Below are 21,360 nucleotides of genomic sequence, written 5' to 3'. Positions count from 1 at the left end.
CAAATAGTATGAAGAAAAAAACACTGTTCCTCAACAGTAGAAATAAGGATTATAAACAATAATCAAATCTCAAAATGTCAGTTTCAGTCGTATACATTGTACCTTTTTGTACTTTGTCAACATAGATCAGGGAAAACATATATTATTTGTCTTTTTGGTATTGGCTTATTCTCTAAGACTAATGGTTTTCAGTAGCATTCTGTTTTTTAAGTTGATAATTTTGTAAAGCTTGTGCATGATGTTAAAAATGTCCAATGGCCTTTGACAGTTAAAAAATTATCCACTATTGGATTAAGAGAAGACAAAATTGGAGACAGGCAATTTATGAATTTTTTAAATTTTTATTTATTTTCTATATTTAAAAGGTAGAGACAGACAGTTCCAATCACTGCTTACTCCCCAAATGGCCACAGCAGCCAGGGCTGGGCCAGGCTGAAGTTGGGAGCCTAGAAATCCATCCAAATGAATGACCCAACTACTTGAGCCATCACCTGTTGCTTCCCAGAATTGAATTAGCAGAGGAAGGACTGAACACAGGTACTGCAGTATGGGATGTGACTGTCCCAAACATCATCTTGACTGCTAAATCAAATGCCTATCATCAAATTTTTTAAAAGAAGTTTTAGTGTTGTGGGGAGCAATTCGGACTGGACTAAGTTACTGGAATTAAGACTTATTCTGTTCATCTGCTCTCCCACAATATGGCGCTGGGAGAGAAGAAAGCAGCTTCTACACAGCTGCCTTCAGTTCAGCCAATAAACTGTAGGACTTGCTCCTGATTGGAGAGCAGCGTACTCGGCGTGTGGGCAGCCGAGTTAGGATTGGCGGAGGAGGACTATAAAGGAGGAGAGAGATGGCATGCACCAGGAACATCTAAGGGGAACATCTAAGGGGAACACCTGTGCAGCCCCCGAGAGAGCCGGCCGGCGGTGTGCCGCTCCCCTGCGGAAGTGGGGAATGTGGCCAGGGGGAACTGCCCTTCCACGGAGGTGGAAGGGATAGTAGCCAACCCGGGAAGAACCAGCAGCAAACCCGGGGAGGGCCGAGCAGACGAAAGAACAGCGCAGGGTCCTGTGTCGTTCCTCCACGAAGAGGGGGAGCGACAAGTGTAAAAGGAGAAGATGGGATAGTAGCCAGTGGAGGAAGTGGATCCAGACAGAATTGCTTATTATTTTTCTAACACTTGGGGAAAACACATGATGTTAGGGAAAAAATCCTTGAGTAGAAGAGAATAGATGGAATCTAGTGTACAAAAAGAGGGCTGACATTAGATAGGAGTCAGATAATTCATCCACAGATGACAAGAGAAAATAGAGTATATGGGTGTAGATGTAGATAGGTTAGAGAGATGGGGTGGAAGTATGAAGAGTTAATATATGAGTGCTTCTGATACAACAAGGAGCTATGTCTTTGGCCAAGAATGGGAGACCAGGAAAAGCACCTGGCTCCTGGCTCCTGCCATCGGATCAGCGCGGTGCGCTGGCCGCAGCGCGCCAGCCGCGGTGGCCATTGGAGGGTGAACCAACGGCAAAGGAAGACCTTTCTCTCTGTCTCTCTCTCTCACTGTCCACTCTGCCTGTCAAAAAAAAAAAAAAAAAAAAAAAAAAGAAGGCTTTAGAGATTTGAAGATACAAGAGGAAATAAACGTTGTTTAGGAAGGTCAGAATGAATGGCTGAGGGAAATGCATGTTTCCCAGTTAGCATTATGGGGCCATTTGAGGTTCATGATTATTTAGAATAAGATCAGCCTTCTACCATAAATTTTTCCTGAAGCAACATTATACTGCCAAGGTGCAGGTATGGATTAGGCAGAGAAAACTATATTTAAGCTGGGCTGTGGTCACCCAACGAGTACTTGAAAGCAAGAAAGGTGAGGTAAGGTGAAGTTCAGTGCTTGCAAAGGATGGATTATAATTATTAGTCATTGAATTGGAATGGAGTGATAAAGGAGATAAGGGAGAGTAAGAAGGTAGTAGAATCAGTGACATAAATGTTGCTGTTGAGAAGTGAACTATGGAAATTGCTGCACTAGAAGGCATGTTCTATAAACAGATGATGTTTGAAGAATAAAATATTTGAAACTCAGATTATAGAAGGGTTGCAGGTCTTTTTTTTTTTTTTTAATGATGTGAAGAGTATGACCCTTGGCTAAAGGATTGTATAATGGAAGAAAAAACTTTAAAAAAAAGAAGCCAGGTGTGGAAAAGGCCTGCAAATTTTGAAACTTCCTGACTTTATGATTGGATAGAGTACAGGGTAGAGGTAGATGAGGCAACATATAGTATAGTACGTGGTGTATAGTTCGTAAGAGGAGGATTGAAGTTGAGTACTATTAAGGAGTAGGGTAGAATGACCTGGAGTAGTACTGATGAGTGAGGAGCATTCCTGTGTCATTAATAGCCAAGAGATAAAGAAGGATATGGGAGTTAACAGGCATCATTTGAGAAATCTTCAGTGAGACAATGTTATTAGGAGAGAGCTAGAGGTGAGTTACTACTTCATGTGTTTTAAGGTCATATTGTTATAAATGTCTGTACTAGTGATCATTACAGATTTTGATGTACTGTCCTCTGTTGTCCCTAATGATGTTTTTTTGACTAATCATGTGTGTTTTTCTGATGTTAGATGTCTTCTTGATTTACTTGGTTTATATTTGCCTTTTTCCATTCTTTGTTTTCATTTCTTCTAAACTTTGTTGGAAGCATGTGTTTTATAGACAACATATTGTTAGTTCTATTTTTATTTTTTAAGGTTTATTTTATTTATTTGAAAGACAAAGTTACAAAGAGACGTAGGGCCAGAGAGGGAGAGAGAGAGAGGTCTTCCATTCCGCAGGTTCACTCCCCAAATGACCACAACAGCCAGAGCTGAGCTGATCCAAAGCCAGGAGCCAGGAGCTTCTTTGGGGTCTGCCATGTGGGTACAGGGGCCTAAGGACTTGGGCCATCTTCTGCTGCTTTCACAGGCTATAGCAGAGAGCTGGATTGCAAGTGGAGCAGCTGGGACTAGAACCGGCATCCATATGGGATGGCAACACTGCAGGCAGCAGCTTTACCCACTACACCACAGTGCCTGCCGCTGTTAGTTCTATTTTTTACTCAATCTGAGATGTGTCTCTCTTGGAATGAATTACTTTTATGTTGCATCTTTGTATTCCACTTAGTTTAGTTTTTTTCCTTGCTTTTTGCTAATTTCCTTGGATAAATCATTTTTTCTATGTGTTTGAAAGGCATGCATTTTGTTTCTTCTTTCCACTGTTCCCTGTTTTTTTTACATCTGGATTATTTATTCATATTGAATGAGTAATATATACAAAAATATACATTTTAAGGCAATAAACTTTACAAAGCTATTTTAGTGTTCTTACTCTCATATTTCATTGCATTTCCTAACATTTCCTGTTTAATAGATTAGTACTCCAAGAGTATTTTCCAAGAGGGTCTTTATGATAATCTTATGAGACTTGGAAGTCTTAGAAGATAGTATTGTTTTCACATTTAAATGATAATTTTATTGATTATAAAGTTTAGAGATAAAATTTCTTTTTTCAATACTTTAAAAATACTGCTGCACTGTTTTGCTTATAATCTGGCTTCTAGAAATCCTGATGTCATTCTGATTGATTTTCTCTATGGGTGAGCTGCTTTTCTGAGAGTTTTTAGAATTTTCTCTTTGCTAAGTTAACATGATTATTCATCTTAAATTTCATTAAAATATCACAAGTATTCTCTTCATATCAATCATTTCTCACTCCATAAGTCATTTCAAAATCAACCTTTTTTGGGAAGTTCTTACCTATTTTTTCATATTTCAGCTTCCCTCCATTACTTTTTTTTTTTTTTTTTTTTTTTTTTTTTTGACAGGCAGAGTGGACAGTGAGAGAGACAGAGAGAAAGGTCTTCCTTTGCCGTTGGTTCACCCTCCAATGGCCGCCGCTGCTGGTGCACCGTGCTGATCCGATGGCAGGAGCCAGGTACTTCTCCTGGTCTCCCCTGGGGTGCAGGGCCCAAGCACCTGGGCCATCCTCCACTGCACTCCCTGGCCACAGCAGAGGGCTGGCCTGGAAGAGGGGCAACCGGGACAGAATCCGGCACCCCAACCGGGACTAGAACCCGGTGTGCCGGCGCCGCAAGGCGGAGGATTAGCCTGTTGAGCCACAGCGCCGGCCTCCCTCCATTACTTTTTAAAAATTTTTTATTTGTTTATTTGAAAAGCAGAGCTACAGTGGTGGGAGGGAGCAAGATAGAGAGCTCTTGAATCTAGTTCACTCCTCAAATGGCCACAACGTACACATCTGGTCAGGCTGTAGCTGGGAGCCAATAACTCCATGCTGGTCTCCCTCAGGGATGGCAGGGGCCCTAGTAATTGGGACATCATTGACTGCCTTCTCAGGTACATGAGCAAGAATCTGGATTGAAAGTGGGGTAATCGGCCGGCGCCGCGGCTCACTAGGCTAATCCTCCGCCTAGCGGCGCCGGCACCCTGGGTTCTAGTCCCGGTTGGGGCACCGGATTCTGTCCCCGTTGCCCCTCTTCCAGGCCAGCTCTCTGCTGTGGCCAGGGAGTGCAGTGGAGGATGGCCCAGGTGCTTGGGCCCTGCACCCCATGGGAGACCAGGAAAAGCACCTAGCTCCTGGCTCCTGCCATTGGATCAGCGCGGTGTGCCGGCCGCAGCGAGCCGGCCGCGGCGGCCATTGGAGGGTGAACCAACGGCAAAAGGAAGACCTTTCTCTCTGTCTCTCTCTCTCACTATCCACTCTGCCTGTCAAAAAAAAAAAAAAAGAAAGTGGGGTAATCAGGACTCAACCAGTGCTCTGATATGCAATGCAGGAGTCAAAAGTGGCAGTGCCACAATGCTGGTCTCTCCTTTTAAAATTTTAATTTGCAAGTCATAGAGACACAAAGAGACAGGGATCTACCATCCACTGATTCACTCCCCACATTTCTGCAACAGCAGGACTTGGCCAAATGTAAGACAGGAACCAGGAACTCAATCCAGGTCTCCTTCAGAGACGGCAGGTAACCTCATATTTGAGCCATCACCTACTGCCTCCTCAGGAAGCTGCCATGGAAACACTGGCCTGCACTAGAACATGCATTCTGATATGGGATGCAAGCATCCCAAGTAGGACCTAACAGCTTTGTCAGAGGCCAAGCCCCTCCTCCCATTTACTTTTTTCTCTCCTGTTAGGATTCCTACTATAAATGTTGCCATTTCTGTGTCCATCTTTCTTAGTTTTTTCATCTTTCTTATTTCTTAACTTTTTATATTTTTTCAGCTGTTCTGCTTTCCTAAAGTACCTTGACCTGATCTTGGGCTATGTGTATTTTGCTGTGGATCTAATTCAAAATTATGTTTTGAATATACAATGATCCTACACGGTTCTTTATAATTGTTCTGCTTCGTTACCAATATCCTCTTTTATTTCTCTGGAGACATTTTATTTGGCTTGTGTCCTGTTAATCTTGTCAGCTAGAATAGATGGCTTAGTTTATTCACTTTCTGTTACCTAGTTATTTTTACCTATGAGGTCTTCTCTCATAGGTATAAACTATCTTTGTAGGTAATGAGTATAGAAAGAAGCAGGCATTGAAGCAGACCTAGACTTTAGCTTGTGCCATTGCTGGTGGATTGGGGGAGAAACTGAAGATCCTTCTTTGTGTTACTCTTTTCAGAGGGGTCTTCCCTTAAGGAACTTTTATACTTTACCCTAGGTAATATTTTTTAAGATCCATTTATCTATTTGAAAGTCAGAGTTACACAGAGAGAGGAGAGGCAGAGAGAGAGAGATGCAGGGTAGGGTGGGGGGTGGGGGTCTTCCATCTGATAGTTCACTCCCCAGATGGCCGCAATGGCCAGAGCTGCACCAATCCAAAGCCAGGAGCCAGGAGCTTCCTCCAAGTCTCCCATATGGGTGCAGCAGAGAGCTGGATCGGAAGCGGAGCAGCCAGGACTCAAACAGGCAGCCATATGGGATGCCGGTGCTTCTGGCCAGGGCATTAACCCACTGCACCACAGCACTGGCCCCTGGCTTTGCTCATCTCTGAGAATGTGCTTGTCCAACTATGTGGGTGAAAACTAAGCCTTCAGAGGACAGGGAAGAATCCCTTAGGTGCTCGAGAGGGATGTACTGTGTGGTTGGAGTTTTAAGTCTGAATCACAACAGTATTTCCTTGAGACCTTTGATACTCTGACCTTTTGTGATTGGAGTAGGGTTGATGAGGAAGGCAGTGATCTACTCTGGGCAACAGGGTACATAGAAAATAACCCCATTAAGAATTGCATTTTGAGGACGGTGCTGTGGTGTAGTGGGTTAAGCCTCTGCTTTTGTTGCCAGCATCCCATTTAGGGACAGATTCAAGTCCTGGATACTCCACTTCCAATCCAGCTCCCTACTAATGTGAATGGGAAAGCAGCAGACAGTGGCCCGAGTGCTTGGGCCCCTGTACCCACATGGGAGACCTGGAAGAAGCTTCGGAATTCTTACTTTGGCCTGGTCATGCCTCAGCCTTTGTAGCCATTTGGAGAGTGAATCAGCAGATGAAAGATCTCTCTCTTCCTGTTTCTCTCTTTGTTTCTGTAGCTCTGCCTTTCAAATAAATAAAATAAATCTTTTATTTAAAAAAGAGTGTCTACTATATAAAACTTTAAAAAAGAATTGAATTTCTTTCCAAATTTACCATCATGTTAGAAACCTGGACCTCCTCTGTACAGGATTATTGTATCCCTTCTTTGCCATATTGTAACTACCTTCTGATTCCCCAGGAGCTTCTACTGGTTTTTGTTTTCCTTCTCTATACCATTCACACGTTATTACTGAGGCATCTTTTGGTTAAGACTGGTGGAAGTAGGCTGTGCCACGTTGCTGGAGCTCAAATGTGTCCCTTTTATGGCTCAGTCCTCCCAAGGACTTTTAAAGTTTTGCTTCCAGTGAACCAAAGCAGAAGATATTCTCTCTTGAGAGGTCGTAGTAGTAGTCTAGAAATAAAGATGTGTAATCTAAGACACTATGGGCGGGGTATAAAGGCAAATGAGAGACAAAGCAATGCACATCCATGAAAGAACAAAATAGGCATTTTATTGAAACATAGTGAAATATACTTTGAACATAATTGTATTTAATTTTGCAATCACTTGGAAATCTTCTTAGACATGGAAATGAATCAAGAAAATATTACTACAAATTTCTCTTAAATGCATTTGTGGGAATGAAAGTAAGTCATAGGGAAATAAGAGTGCCTCTAAAACTCGAAGTGATAAGCTTAGTAAGATTAGTTGGTAATCAATATTAACAGAAGTCACATTATGGAAGCTGAATGTCCCCCAGGAAAAAAATATCAGGAAGAGCAAAGCTTGCAATAGCTGACTTCTGGCTTGGGATCGGCGCAGCGCACCGGCCGTAGCAGCCATTTGCGGGGTAAACCAATGGAAGGAAGACCTTTCTCTCAGTCTCACTGTCTAACTCTGCCTGTCAAAAAAAAAAATTCTATTAATGAAATTTTCATAGGGTAATAATCACATAAATATGGAAATTAGTCCAAGGATAACTGGAGCAGAATTGCTTATAGTGTTTGGCAGGTGTCCTAACTTCTATCATTAGCAAAATAGTTATGTCAGTTAGGATAATTTTGTACAGTTGATTATTATATAACCAGTAAGATGATGATATTGGTCTATATTAACATGGAAATTTTCCAAAGATGTTATTAAGTGAAACAAAAGCAAAACATACCCAACTGGGCTCCTGTTTTCCAAGAAAATAGGTAAGTATAGGTATGTGAGAAGATGCCACTCCATCATAACAACAAAAATCTGAAAAAATTTCCAGTAGCTTTACTCGGTTTTGATAGAGAGGTGAGGTCACAGGGCAAACTGCTGTCCCCCACATTAAAGAAAGGTACTTAGACAGAATCACAAATTAATGAAGCAAAAACTTTAGTGGGAGCCCATGGGAGATGTGGATAAATCTGAACTGTAAGTGATGAGTTTCTGGAGGCTCAGCATGGACTCTCTGAAAAATAAAAACTCCAGGGGTCCCTATGGGGGTGGGAGGGCACACTTTCATGAAGTTACATATGGGGGCTCTTATCAAAGAAAATACTGGAGAAAATCCCCTGTGGTATGGCATGGAGAGGAGAAAAGTAATGATTTTGAAATAAGTCAACACATTCTGCTCTTAACAAGGCCTGCCCTCAGGAGAAACTGGTTTACCAAAGTCTAACCTACTGGGTTTTTACAAGCACCCAAGCTACCAGGGGGAGGGAAATACCCAACTCTGGCTCCTTCTAGTCATCTTGATCCACCCAAGGGAAGAAAAAACTGAGAAGCACTGGTTCACACTCTGTGAACACAAGTTCACCAAAAGCACAAGACCTAATCATAACACTATAGAATACTTCGCCTCCTCCATCCCACCATACCACTAAAAGCCATTTACTGAGTTCTTGTCACCTGGCATATTAACATCTGCATTTCAACTAAATTACAAGGCATACTAAAAGGCAAAAAAAAAAAAAAAATTGAAGTGACAGAGCAAGCATCAGAACTAAAGTCAGGTATATCTGGGATGTTGTAATCTTCAGGCCGGGAATTTAAAACAACTATGACCAATCTGCTAAGGGGCATATAAGTGGGAAAAAAATAAATCAACAGCAAATTGCTAATGTAAGCAGAGAAATGAAAATTCTTTTTTGACAGGCAGAGTTAGAGAAAGGTCTTACTTTGTCTGTTGATTCACCCCCCAAATGGCTGCTACGAATGGCGTGCTGTGGCCAGCGCACCACCCTGATCCGAAGTCAGGAGCCAGGTGCTTCCTCCTGGTCTCCCATGCGGGTGCAGGGCCCAAGCACCTGGACCATCCTCCACTGCCCTCCTGGGCCACAGCAGAGAGCTAGACTGGAAGAGGAGAAACCAGGACAGAATCCGGCACCCCAGCCAGGACTAGAACCCAGGGTGCCAGCGCCACAGGCGGAGGATTAGCCAAGTGAGCCACAGCACCGGCCAAGAAATGAAAATTCTAAGAAAAAAAATTTTTTAAGTGCCAGAGATCAAAAACATGGAGAGTTGCTTCAGCATCTCAGTGCTGCTACTTCATGGAGGCTATGCAGTCCTCTAACCAAGATGCACAAGATGACTCAGACCAAAGATGAGCTGATGGAGGAGGAAGAGGTGCAGATGTTTGCCTTTCATGCAGAAATACCGATTTGATGTCACTCATCATCAATATTTTCTTCTTTAACAAAGAGATCTTCCTGCAGGAACTGATTATTTTTTTAAGATTTATTTATTTATCTGAAAGGCTGAGCTACATAGAGAAAGAACTGGGCGGGGGGGGGGGGGAGAAAGAAAGAAAGAGAGAGAGAAAGAGAGAAAGAAAGATAATGAGCCGGCGCCACGGCTCACTAGGCTAATCCTCCACCTTGCGGCGCCGGCACACCGGGTTCTAGTCCCGGTCAGGGTGCTGGATTCTGTCCCCGTTGCCCCTCTTCCAGGCCAGCTCTCTGCTGTGGCCAGGGAGTGCAGTGGAGGATGGCCCAGGTGCTTGGGCCCTGCACCCCATGGGAGACCAGGAAAAGCACCTGGATCCTGGCTCCTGCCATCGGATCAGCGCGGTGCGCTGGCCGCAGCGCGCCGGCCGCGGCGGCCATTGGAGGGTGAACCAACGGCAAAGGAAGACCTTTCTCTCTGTCTCTGTCTCTCACTGTCCACTCTGCCTGTCAAAAAAAAAAAAAAAAAAAAAAAGGAAAGGAAGGAAGGAAGGAAGGAAGGAAGGAAGGAAGGAAGATAATGAGAATGAGAATCTTCCTTCTTCCATGTGCTGATTCACTCCCCAAATGGCCTCAAAGACTGGGGCTGAGCCAGGCTGAAGCCAAAAGACAGGAGCCTCTTTCAGGTTTCCCACATAGGTAGCAGGGCCTCAAGGACTCAGACCACCTTTTGCTTCATTTCCAGGCTCATTAGCAGGGAGCTGGACCAGAAGTAGAGCAGCCAGGACCCAAACCAGAGCCCATATGGGATGCCAGCACTACAGGTCGTGGCTTAACCTTTTACACCACAAAAGCAGCTCAAGGATTGATTTTTAAGTCACCAGATGCTATAGACAAAATAAGATATGAAAGCTTTACTGATCCCAGAAAACTAGACTCAGGGAAAGAACTCTACATTAATCTCATTCTGCACAAACAAGATCAAACCCTGACGATTATGAATGCTGAAATTACAGTGATTAAGTCTGGCTTGATATATAACCTTGGTTCCATCACCAAGTCTGGGACCAAAACTTCATGGGAACTTTTCAGGCTGGTGCAGATATTTCTATGATTGGCCAGTTTGATGTTCTTTTTTATTCTGCATAGAAGGTGAGAAGGTGACTGTGATTTCCAGACAACAATGAGAAAAAATATGCCTTGTAGTCCTCTTCAAGGAGTTGATTCACCATAAGGAGTAACACATATGAACCTAGGGGGTGCAGGACAAAAATTATCTTGCATCTGAAAGAACACACTGAGTACTTGGAGAAAACAAAGATAAAGGAGGTTCACTGCTTATTGGCAATCCCGTCACCCTTTTGGTGGACAAGGAATGTGGTAAAGAAATCAGTGATGTGGATGAAGAAAAAAATAATAGGATGAAAAGGGGCCAGTGTTGTGATACAGTGAGTTAAACTGCTGTCTGCAGCACCAGTATATGATATCGTGACTAATTTGAGTCCAGAATGCTCCACTTCTGATGCAGCTCCCTGCTAATGTTCCTGGAAGGAAAGCATCAGGAGCTGGCTCAAGTGCTTGGGTCCCTGTACCCATGTGGTAGACCTAAATGAAGTACCTGGCTCCTGGCTTCAGCCTAGCCCAGAGCCTGCTGATGCCACCATTTGGGGAGTGAACTAGTGAATCGAAAATCAGTCTCTCCTCTTCTCTCTGTATCTTTGCCTTTCAAATAAATTAATCTTTTTTTTTTAAGAGGAAGAAGAAAAGGAGTCTGATGATAAGCCTGAATATTGGTTCTAAAGAAGGAGAAGGAGGAAGAGGAGGAGGAGAAGAAAAGGATGATAAAAAGAAAAAGTGCATCGACCAAGAAGAATTCAACAGAACAAAGCCTATTTGGAACAGAAATCTTGATATTACTAATAAAGAGCATGGAGGATTCTATAAGAGCTGGACTAATGGTTGAGATGGTCACTTGGCAGCGAAGCATTTTTTCAGTTGAAGGGCAACTAGAATTCAGAACTCTACTTTTTCCCCAAGATGTGCTCCTTTGGACCTATTTGAAAACAAAGAAAAAGAATATTAAGTTATATGTATATGCACAAGTTTCATTATGGTAACTGAGGAGATAATCCCTGAATATCTGAATCTCATTGGAGAGATGTGGACTCTGAGAATTTCCCTCTAAATATTTCCCGTGAGACATTGCAACAAAGAAAATTCTGAAAGTTAAAGAATTTGGTCAAAAAATGTTTAGAACTCTTCACTGAGCTGGCAGAAGATAAACAGAAGTACAAAACATTTTATAAGGATATAAAGATACAAATGTTAGCATGCATGAAGATTCTCATAACTGAAAGCAACTTTCTGAGATGTCAAGATATTATACATCTTTTTCTGGTGATAAAATGGTTTCTCTCAAGGGCCATTGTCCCAGATAAAACAAGAAATATATCTGTTATATCACAGCTGAGACCAAAGGTCATGTAACTGACTCAGCCTTTGTGGAACATTTTGGAAGCATAGCTTAGAAGTGATCTATAAGATGAGCACTTTGTCCAACATCTACAGGAATTTGAGGAGAAAACTTTAGCATCAGTCACTAGGGAGAGCTTGGAATTTCCAAAAGATGGAAAAAAAAACAGGAAGAGGAAAACAGTTTGAAAACCTCTATAAAATCATGAAAGATAATGGAGAAAAATATCGAAAAGGTGATTGTGTCAAACTGATTGATGACATCCCTGTGCTGTCACAAACACACACAGTTGTGGAGCAAATACTGGAAGAGTCATGAAAGTTCAAGCCCTAAGAGACAACTCAACAACGGGTTACACAGCAGCAAGGAAACACCTGGAGGTAAACCCCACCCATTCTGTTATTGAGACTTCAAAAGTCTTGAAGGACCTGGTTATCTTGCTTTATGAAGCTGCACTCCTTTCTGCTGGCTTCAGTCTGGGTGGTACTCAGACACATGCTAACAGGATTCCCAGGGTGATTGAAGCTACTCTGGGTGTTGTTGAAGATGACCCAACTGCTGATGACACTCATGCTGCAGTACCTAGTGAATGCTGCCCTTCTAAGACAGTGATGACACACCATGCATTGAAGAAGCAGACTAAGCTGTGTCTGACAGATGATGTGTACACGTGTTCAATACTTTACGTTCATTCCCTCTGATAATTTCAAGAACTTTTTTCTTTATTTAACATTTTAAAAATTCTCTATAGCATGACAGTAGCTCATTAAGGGGAAGATAAGATTTCATTTTACTTTTATTTTTTCTTTCTTTTTTATTTTATTTATTTATTTATTTATTTATTTATTTTTTTAACAGCCAGAGCAGACAGTGAGAGAGAGAGACAGAGAGAAAGGTCTTCCTTTTTCGTTGGTCACCCTGCAATGGCCACTGCGGCCGGCGCACTGTGACCGGCTCACCACACTGATCTGAAGCCAGGAGCCAGTGCTTTAAATAATACTGTGATACTTTAGGTACAAGCAGAGCTAATAGTGTTTTCCTTGTTTCACATTGGCTTATTCTAACAGGTCAGGCTGACATTTGATGTAAGATGTGTGTAACCCATTGTTAACTTTGTGGTCTAAAGTGCTTAGATATCAAGCTGGATTCCTTAGTAGACCAAATCTCTCATCGTTGAAGTATTTTGTGCTATATTTTGGTGCTTAAAAGCAAAAAAAAATGGTTTGAATTTCATCTCATAGGATCTACTTTTTAAACTTGCCTTGGTAGTTACAAATCCTACATGTACTCATCCTCTGAAACTGAAACAACCTGATAGGAAGAACTTTCCACAGGCTTATTTCCCAAAGAAAAGTATTGTTTAAGGGAAAAAAAAACACATAGGCCTACATTTATGTTGTAGCCCATTCATAAAGTAAGTCAGTGAGGTTTGTGAATGGAATTATAGTGCTCAAGTCATTTTGCTTTAAAATGTAACAAATGCAGATGTGTTGAAAGAAAACCACTAGCAGAAATGAAGAATGCATTTCTTCAAATGTTTGGGCTTATTAGTAGACTAAACACAAATGAGGAAAGAATCAATGAGCTCAAGAATGTGGGAAAAGAATATTCAAAAACTAGAAAAGAGTACCAAAAATGTAATGTATAGGAGTGAAATTGACATCTTGAGAATTTGATGATTATTTACAGCCCTGTCTCTACTGTTGACAGTGTTTTTTCCTTCTTACTATTTGTTGAACTCTTAGTGTAGGGTTACTCTCATGAGTATAAAGCAAACAAGTAGATCATTAAGATCTTTAAGAAAATTAAGAGAGGAGCCGACGCCGCGGCTCACTAGGCTAATCCTCCACCTTGCGGCGCCGGCACACCGGGTTCTAGTCCCGGTTGGGGCGCCGGATTCTGTCCCCGTTGCCCCACTTCCAGGCCAGCTCTCTGCTGTGGCCAGGGAGTGCAGTGGAGGATGGCCCAGGTGCTTGGGCCCTGCACCCCATGGGAGACCAGGAAAAGCACCTGGCTCCTGGCTCCTGCCATCGGATCAGCGCGGTGCGCTGGCCGCAGCGCGCCGGCCGCGGCGGCCATTGGAGGGTGAACCAACGGCAAAGGAAGACCTTTCTCTCTGTCTCTGTCTCTCACTGTCCACTCTGCCTGTCAAAAAACAAAAAAAAGAAAATTAAGAGAGGAAATAAGAGAGGAAGGAGGAAAAGGAGAGTAGGGTGGGAAGTAACACTGTATTCTTAAATCTGTATATGTGAAATACATGAAATTTGTTTACTTTAAATTAAAAATTTAAAAACAGTGTGAAGATTTAAAAAAAAAACTAATAGTACAGGTACCACAGGATTGAGCAATTCCACTTCCAGGTACTAACCATAGGATCTGATATCAATATGTCAGAGAGATGTCTGCATGTTCATGTTCACTGCAACATTATTCACAGTAACCAAGATATCAAAACAACACAATGTCTCTCAGCAGATGGGTGAGTAAAGGAAATGGGGTATATATATATAATGGGGGAGGGGAAACTTTTTTCTGCCAAAGGCCATTTGGAAATTTACAACTTTATTCATTAGCCACACAAAATTGTCACCTTAAAATTAGCCTGTTATAGATTTATTAAATTTCAAGTTCTACCTGCATTTACCTTGGAAGGGTCAGAACAAATTATTTCACAGACCTTATATGGCCCATAGGCTGGACATTCCACACCTCTGATAAGCACAATGGAATACTATTTAAGCTTTAAAAAGAAATCAATTCTGTCGCTTCCAGGAGCATGATTGTGTCTAAAAGACATTATGCTAAGTAAAATAAGTCAAACACAGACAAATACTACATGATCTCATTTCTGTGTGGAATCTCAGAGTTCAGTCCACAGTAGTGGGAGTAGAATAGTGATTACCAGAGGCTGAGTCAAGGGTGGTCTCAGAAAAAGGGGAGATGTTGGTCAAAGGGTGTAAGGTTTTAGTTTGGCAGGATGAATAAGATCGGGAGAACTATTACACAGCAAGGTGATTATGGATAATAATATGTACTATACATTGCAAAATTGTTTTTAAAAAGTAGATTTTTTGGAGCTGGCATTGTGGTATAACAAGTTAAACCACTGCCTGCAATGCTGCCATCTCATGTGGGTGCCGGTTCAAGTCCCAGCTGCTCCACTTCTGATCCAGCTCCCTACTAATGCACCTGGGAAAATAGCAGAAGATGGCCCAAGTGTCTGGGCCTCTGCACCCAACTGGGAGACCCAGAAGAAGCTCCTGGCTCTTGGCTCCAGCCTGGCCCAGCCCTGGCCATTGTGGCCATTTGAGGAGTGAACCACTAGATGGAAGGTCTCTTTCTCTCCCTCTCTCTGTAACTCTGCCTTTCAAGTAAATAAAATAAATCTTTAAAGAAAAGTAGATGGTGCTGGTGCTGTGGCATAGTAGGGTAAGCCTCCACCTGCAGCGAGAGAATCCCTTATGGGTACGGGTTTGAATCCTGTCTGCTCCATTTCTGATTCAGCTACCTGTACTGATGGCCTGAAAAGCAGTAAAAGATGGCGCAAGTGCATGGCCTCCACACCCATATGGGAGACCCAGAGGAATCTCCTGGTCAGGGCTTTAGCCTGCTATGCCACAGCGCCAGCCCCATACTACTCTACTTCTGATCAGCTCCCTGCTAATGGCCTGGGGAAAAAAAGCTGTGGAAAATGGCACAAGTATTTAGGCCTCTGCCCACCCACATGGGAAACCCAGAAAAAGCTCCTGGCTCCTGACATCAGCCTGGCCCATTGGTTGCAGTAATCTGGGGAGTAAACCAGCAGACAGAAGATCCTCTCTTTCTCTCCACCACCTCTCTCTATAATTCTTTCAAAATAAATAAATAAATCTTTAAAAAGAAACTCAAATTCCCCTCACCTGATGAATAGGTAAATAAGCATGGAACAGCCATACAATGGAATCATACTATTGAAGAAATAAAAACAAGTGACTTAATGACACACATTACAACATGGATGAATCTCATCGGAATTTTGCTATGAGTAAAAAAGCCAGACTTAAAGGTTAGGCTTTGATTTATGTGCCGTTCTGGAAATGTTAAAACTATGCGGACAGCCGGCGCTGTGGCTCGCTTGGCTAATCCTCCGCCTGCGGCACCGGCACCCCGGGTTCTAGTCTCGGTTGGGGTGCCGGATTCTGTCCCGGCTGCTCCTCTTCCAGTCCAGCTCTCTGCTGTGGCCCAGGAAAGCAGTGGGCCGGGAAGTGCTTGGGCCCTGCACCCGCATGGGAGACCACAAGGAAGCACCTGGCTCCTGGCTTCAGATCGGCGCAGCGCTGGCTGTAGTAGCCGTTTGGGGGGTGAACCAATGGAAGGAAGACTTGACCTTTCTCTCTGTCTCTCTCTCTCTCTCACTGTCTAAATCTGCCTGTCCAAAAAAAAAAAAAAAAAAAAAAAAACCTATATGGACAGAAAATGAGTTAGTTACTGCCAAGACTCTGCATTTGTCAAAACACAGAACTGCACCCATTCTTATAAAAACTCTGGAAACAAATGAAAAAAAAATCCCCAAAAGCAATCAAACTCCTGATTCTGAATAAATAGTAAAAAGTAATTTACTGGGCCTACCACAGAGGTGTAGTAGGTTAAGCATCCACTTGCAGAGCCAGCATCCCATATGGATGCTGGTTCGAGTCCCAGTTGCTCCACGTCTGATCCAGCTCTCTGCTGTTGACTAGGAAAAATGGTAGAAGATGGACCAAGTCCTTGGGCCCCTGCATCCACATGGGAAACCTGGAGGGTACTCCAGGCTCCTGGCTTCAGGTGGGCCCAGCTCCAGCAGTTGCAGCCATTTGGGGAGTGAACCAGAGGATGGAAGACCTCTCTCTGTCTCTCCTTCTCTCTGTCTGTAACTATGTCTCTCAAGTAAATAAATAAATATTTTTTTACAAAGTAATGTGCTGGCCGGCGCCGCGGCTCACTAGGCTAATCCTCCGCCTTGCGGCGCCAGCACACCGGGTTCTAGTCCCGGTTGGGGCACCGGATTCTGTCCCGGTTGCCCCTCTTCCAGGCCAGCTCTCTGCTGTGGCCAGGGAGTGCAGTGGAGGATGGCCCAAGTCCTTGGGTCCTGCACCCCATGGGAGACCAGGAGAAGCACCTGGCTCCTGCCATCGGATCAGCACGGTGCGCCGGCCGCAGTGCGCCGGCCACAGCGGCCATTGGAGGGTGAACCAACGGCAAAAGGAAGACCTTTCTCTCTGTCTCTCTCTCTCTCTCTCTCTCACTGTCCACTCTGCCTGTCAAAAAATTAAAAAAAAAATTCGGCCGGCGCCGCGGCTCACTAGGCTAATCCTCCGCCTAGCGGCGCCGGCACACCGGGTTCTAGTCCCGGTCGGGGCGCCGGATTCTGTCCTGGTTGCCCCTCTTCCAGGCCAGCCCTCTGCTGTGGCCAGGGAGTGCAGTGGAGGATGGCCCGGGTGCTTGGGCCCTGCACCCCATGGGAGACCAGGAAAAGCACCTGGCTCCTGGCTCCTGCCATCGGATCAGCGCGGTGCGCCGGCCGCAGCGCGCTGGCAGCGGCGGCCATTGGAGGGTGAACCAACGGCAAAAGGAAGACCTTTCCCTCTGTCTCTCTCTCACTGTCCACTCTGCCTGTCAAAAAAAAAAAAAAAAAAAAAAAAAAAGAAAAAAATTTAAAAAAAAAATTTAAAACAACAGGGAAGAAGTGTATTTAAAGTTAATTTATTGCGTCATCCAAACAAAAATCAAAAACATGCCTTGCTTTACACTTGAGCAACCGAGAGACTTTAGTCTATTTTATATACCCAATATCTCATAAATAAGAAAGAGACTCACTAGAAATTACAGTGTCCCTTGTTGACAGCATGAGCCAATGCATGCTCTCATTAGATCAGTCTAGATTGAAAGTCTATGAAAATTCCTTTCCTAGAACAAGGAAAAACAATGTCATTTCAGGACAGAGTTACTCTTGATAAAAGGAAGGGTTGTGTTCAGCGAGAGGACTGCCTATGGTCAGGTGATTTCTTGCCAATGTTTTTGGAGATTATGTACTTCTGAACTCTCCAGGTTTTCTGGTAGCTCAGTCTACTGCTGCCTCCTCTTTTTATGCTTGCCCTCATTGCTGTCCACATTCTGACAAAAAGGAGGCACAGTGAAACCAAAAGTCAGTGCAACCTGAGGCAAATGTAAGTTACTAACATTAAAGATGTTTCAGATGATGGGAGTCATAAGATCATATGTAAGACTTGTATGCTTCCTGGGTTGACGTATGAACAATGTAAGTTTTTTTTTTTTAAAGTCAGAAATTTTAGACCACGAAATGTCTGTCAAATTTACTTAATGGAACCTTGGACTGCTTGAAGTAGTGATGGAAACCCAGTCCTTCTCAGTAAAAATAGGCAAGGCTTGCCCTCGCCTGTATAGGCCCCTGGCTGTTCTCCTACACAACGTATATATTCCTTAGGGCATCTGGAAGGTCATACTGAACAGTCTAGTCAACTTCAGGATAATCCAGCCCTCTCGCTGCCACATTTGTACACAGGAATATCCCTGAGTTTGCACTGCAAACTGGAAGAATGTGGTCATTTGTTTATTTTGCTTCTGGTTTACATTATTATCTAAGACACACAAGTCAATGTAATTCAGCAGCTCAAATTTGTATTTAATGGACTAATAGGGTGAAAAGACAATCATCCATTTCTTCTTTCCATTCTTCCCAGGGAATGTAAAGAGCTGAAGAAATGCCTTTTCTGAAGGACAAACAGCATATCCCTGCTCAAGACCATCCACTGTTGTATTGTCTTTATCATCATTAACATCAGCACACAGCTTTTTTTTTTTTTTTTTTTTTTTTTTTTTTTTTTTTTTTTTGGATAGGCAGAGTGGACAGTGGAGAGAAAGAGTCAGAGAGAAAGGTCTTCCTTTGCCATTGGTTCACCCTCCAATGGCCACGGCCAGCGCGCTGTGGCCGGCGCACCATACTGATCCAAAGGCAGGAGCCAGGTGCTTATCCTGGTCTCCCATGGGGTGCAGGGTACAAGCACTTGGGCCATCCACCACTGCACTGCCTGGCCACAGCAGAGAGCTGGCCTGGAAGAGGGGCAACCGGGACAGAATCCGGCCCCCCAACCGGGACTAGAACCTGGTGTGCCGGCGCCGCAAGGCAGAGGATTAGCCTATTGAGCCACGGCGCCGGCTAACATCAGCATACAGCACTTTTTCAGAGAAATCCTTCCTAGGTCTTCAACTGTTTGAGCTTGTGTGGTGGAAAAGAGCATGGTTTGTCTGCATGATGGCAAGTCTAATAATTTCTTTTGATTCCTCTTCAAACCAACACCCAAGATGAGCCTCCTCAATAACCAGACACTGCAGGCTTTTATACATAAAACTGGAGTATTCTGCATATGGTCCAGGAGCCAACCTGAAGTGACTACAATGATGTTGATCCCATTGGCGAGTTTTTTCACTTCAACAGATCTGTTACTGCCACCCAGTGTGTGTGTGTGTGTGTGTGTGTGTGTGTGTGTGTGTGGTGAGTTGCTATCTCCTTAAGAATACCAAATGATTGCTTGGCCAGTTCTCTAGAAGGTGACAGAATAAGGACTCCTGTTCCATTCTCACCATGAACTTTAACTTAATAAGTTGAACTGCAGGGAGGAGAAACACTGGGTTTTTGCCACTGCCTGGTTTTTGCAGCTGCTAGATCTCTGCCTTCCAGAATTACCTGACATCTTTATGTTGATTTTTAGTCATGATTATAAAGCCCATTTCTGTTATTGCCTTCAGAGTGTTTTCATTGATAAGATGAGTTAGAGAAGTAAAGGAAGTATCCTCAATAGCTGACAGTCCCAGGGGCAGGGTAGGACCTACCTTGTTGCCATCCTCAATGTCTGGTGTCTCCACACTCTTTTTGCTCTCTGTAGGAACCTCTCTGCCTTCTTCAATTCCTGCTTTTCTTCTATCAGGCCCAGCATAACTGACCACTCTTCTCTCTGAATCAGGATCGGGAGACCCTGTTGCTGCTTTTCCATTGGTTAATATGGCAGATTTCAGAGGGGCATAGCTTTTTTTAACTTCTACTTTTCTCCTTTTTCTTTAGTCATGGCTCCATTTTGGGATCCTGACAAGCCCACATTCACAAATTATTGTAGGGAGTTCTTAAGTTCTCCACCTGCTTCTTCAGGTCTCCTCACCTCTGGGTTGAGTTCCAACAGGCTCACAGCGGAGGCCTCCTGGAGCTCAGGTTTCACTGCTACTTCTCGATCTTCATGTGCAGGAGTTTCATCAGCAGGTGAGACATGTTGTCAGAGATGCACCTCTCCTTTCAAATATGCCTGTGTACAAACAATTACCTTATGAGACAAGAACATCATCTTAAAAAAGTGATATGTTAAGACACGTGACACAATTATAAAAAGTGTCACCTTTAATTCAGTAGGCAGGTCAACCTGTTGCATCACCACACTGGCCCCACCACCATCAATTCTACTCAATAAATCAAACAAATTTCACTCTACTGATTTTATTTCATCTTTGTCATACACTCTTGTGTTATTTGGATCCTCTCATGGACTTTCTATTATTTTCTTGATCAGTATATTGATGAGGCTCTTCATTTCTGTGTTATTGATTGTAGTTTTATTCTTTAAAAAATATGTACTTTAGTTGTAGGAGAGATGGTGGTGGGGAGAGAGAAAGCCTCCCACATACTGATTCTCTCTCCAAATTCCCACAATGGTAGAGACTGGGCCTGGCTGAAGTCAGGAGCACAGAACTCAATTCATGTGGATGGCAGGGACTCAACTACTTGAGCCATCATTTGCAGTTTCCCAGGTGCACATTATAACAGAGGTTGAACTGAGAGAAAGACCAAGACGCAAACCCAGTCCTTGCAACATGAAATGTGAGTGTTCCAAGTGGTGGTTGTATTTTTATGGTGCTGAGTCTCTGGGATAGTTATTATCGCTGTTTCCCCCCAGTTGCCAGTGAGATGCGAGCAGAACTGGTATGTGTTGTTTCCATGCTGAGCTTGTCATTGGTTTGAGACCCTCTAGAATGTCCTTTTCTTCTGGTATGATAGCCTGTGATATCTTTCTGCTTAGCCTTGTCCCTGTGAGAGAATACAGTGAAGCTCCCTCCCTGCAAGGCAGTGATGGATTAGTTGCAATGATCACTAAGTAAGCTTTAGGATTTTGGTGTCTTTTGTTGAAACAGTAAAGCAGAACTCAACTAATACGGTCTTCCTACCCAAGAATGTAGTAATCTGTCTTTTTCTTCAGCCTTTGGGCGGGGGGGGCAGGAGCATTTTAAAGTTTTCATCCAGCCTCTTGCGTATTCTTTCATGAGTACCTTCTGGTATTTAATGAGTATTTCATGGGTATTTCCTGGTAATACCACAAATGAAGTCTTCTTATATGATACTTGAACTGTTTATTTAAATATTTCAATTATGCGTGTAGCCACCTTACTGTATGCAAACACGTTAAAGGCTTTCAGTTTATTTTCTTGAGTTGTTGAGATGTGTTATCTCAGCTACAAATAACATTTATTGCATCTAGATTTTCCAATTTTTAAACATCCAATCTGTGTCTCTTGCCCGTGAATTGGTTAGTACCTCTAGAACTTTGTTCATAGTAGTGGTGACATGGAAGCAAACATTCAGTGCAGCAGTTGAGATACCTC

At 43.2% G+C, this 21,360-nt stretch overlaps 1 protein-coding gene and 3 pseudogenes across 1 annotated transcript in view; 1 reads left to right on the top strand and 3 right to left on the bottom strand.

Annotated features, from left to right (window-relative positions):
• TMPRSS12 (transmembrane serine protease 12) overlaps positions 1-19,685 on the bottom strand; it is a 122,171-nt gene extending 102,486 nt beyond the window's left edge. The window contains exon 1 of the mRNA XM_051846297.2: positions 19,549-19,685. The gene's annotated coding sequence lies outside the window, so the exon portion shown is untranslated. The remainder of the gene's footprint in view (positions 1-19,548) is intronic.
• On the top strand, positions 7,283-17,643 carry LOC100341771 (heat shock protein HSP 90-alpha-like; annotated as a pseudogene).
• Positions 17,670-18,519, bottom strand: LOC138844489 (ATP-dependent RNA helicase DDX18 pseudogene; annotated as a pseudogene).
• On the bottom strand, positions 18,529-19,982 carry LOC100341514 (ATP-dependent RNA helicase DDX18 pseudogene; annotated as a pseudogene).
• Between the last annotated feature and the right edge of the window lie 1,378 nt (positions 19,983-21,360).

This window comes from Oryctolagus cuniculus, chromosome 11 (assembly GCF_964237555.1).
Source record: "Oryctolagus cuniculus chromosome 11, mOryCun1.1, whole genome shotgun sequence".
In the NCBI taxonomy this organism is placed as follows: domain Eukaryota; kingdom Metazoa; phylum Chordata; class Mammalia; order Lagomorpha; family Leporidae; genus Oryctolagus; species Oryctolagus cuniculus.
Note: the sequence above shows the minus strand (reverse complement) of the source record. Positions and strands in the feature narration are given on the sequence as shown.